This window comes from Montipora capricornis, unplaced genomic scaffold, assembly GCF_036669925.1.
Source record: "Montipora capricornis isolate CH-2021 unplaced genomic scaffold, ASM3666992v2 scaffold_429, whole genome shotgun sequence".
In the NCBI taxonomy this organism is placed as follows: Eukaryota; Metazoa; Cnidaria; class Anthozoa; order Scleractinia; family Acroporidae; genus Montipora; species Montipora capricornis.
Window position 1 is genome coordinate 40,001 of NW_027180161.1, and position 2,038 is coordinate 42,038.

A 2,038-nucleotide genomic window follows, 5' to 3' on the forward strand; every position below is an offset into this window, starting at 1 on the left:
GAGGATGCGGAGTTAAAGGGCTTCATTTATACGCAAGTTTTTGAATCGCAATATGATCACGAAGTGAATCTCGGACCCAGTTGCGCCTCAATTTGAAAGTGAACAACACACTGGTTGCCTCCTTCCAGTTGGGTTTCGTAACGCACTTATGTTCTCCATTTAAAGACTTAAATAGTTAGGAAGAAATCAAATGACTCTTTTCTTAAGGCACTTGTAACAGCCGTAGCTGAGAAAAATATCAAGTATCTGTGTACACGAAAGTAATGAAACGTTCGCCAAACACCGAGGAAGTCGTTGCAAACAGTACTGTATAGTTAAATAAGCTTGTGATTCCCGTCCATGTAAATGTAAATGTAAATGTGCGCTTAGTTGACCGCTCCCAACATCCCAACAAGGGCTTTTCAGGATCAACCAGCTCAACGGGATCGGACCGAATGCATGTGAAGGCGCTGCACTGGCTGCCACCATACGATCCATGTGTGATCTCGGAGCACCGCAAACCCAGCCAGATATAATTGACTGGGAGTCGATTTTGAGCAGGGACAAAAACCAGAGTACCCGGGAAAAAACCCTCGGAGTCAGGTTGAGATCCACTGAAACTCAGCCGACATACGACCCGAAGCCAGGATTGAACCCGGGTCACAGAGGTGGGAGGCGCGGTTGATAACCGTTAAACCACCCTAACTCCATATGCCTCAGAGCTGCTGGGGAACGAATGTTGTACTGACGTCGATGGAAACTATTCATAGATCGTAACCTCAGACCAACGGGATCGACTTTATGGCATTCCTTAGCCGCCAACGCAGCGCTCGTAACCTTGTGAAGCCGGCAAGGTAGCCCTCAATACTTTTGGAACCTGTCAACAAACAAGAGAAGCGTTTGATTCATCAACGGAGCAGTTACTACACGAAATTGCAGAATTCCGTTTACACGTGTCCGTGTTTGACTGAGTGAAATACAAATTCTCCCTGAAAAATTATTTAGCGGGCATGTCCACTACGCCAACGTCTCGGCAAAGTGGCATTTTTAACCATTTCATGCTACGAAACCAATTCCTGCAAAACTAGAGATATGATAATCGCAAAACCTTACCAGACTGCTGGCAATTTTTCGCAATGCGTTCGATAAAAGAATCTAGAATGTCGTCTTCTATATCACTGAACCGAGACTAGTTTGTCATGGCATACTCTTCCTTCCTTTTTCCATCGTACGCTGGCTGACACCAAACATTAACACCATGACGGTAAAGGTGAAGTTGTTCTCTGTGAAAGAAATTACATGGTACAGAAGTACAACTTAATCTAACTTTTCTTTGTTCTTTTTGTCCCTGTGCGCAATCTTGGTCTCAGGTAGGGCAGTTTTTGTACCACGTGATCGCTAACTGTAAAGAGCCTAATGAACATGAACAAAAGAACAGAAACGATGTCCAGGGGAATAATATGAACTTTCCTTTGAAATGCACATTATTCACCTTCTGAACGTCGACTCTGTTCTGTTGTTGTTGTAAAATTCGCAACTTGCTTATTGCTGTGTCATTTAAAAGTACCGACTGAGAGTGGTGACCGGGCTACATTTACTGAGGCAAACTCGACACGAGTCCTACAAGAAACTTTCAGTATTTCAAAATTGTAAAAAAAAAAAAAAAAAAACCAGGTTGATGCCCTCATATTAGATTTCTCTAAAGCTTTCGACAGAGTACCTCATCAGAGGCTGCTCTATAAGCTAAGCCATTATGAAATTCAGGGCAGCTTATTGTCCTAGATCCAAGTGTTTGTTACTAAGAGAACACAAAAGGTAGCCTTGGAGGGTGCTTTATCAATTCAGTGTTTTGTGACATCGGGAGTCCCCCAATGGCACGGTTCTGGGACCATTACTGTTCCTGGTTTACATTAATGACCTACCTTTATGTATACATCAACAATGAGGTTGTTTGCAGACGACTGTATTTATATCGTAGTATAAATAGTCCAGCTGATTGTGAAGTCGTACAGAAATATTTAGATGCTTTAGCTAAATGGGAAAGAGACTGGCAAATGTC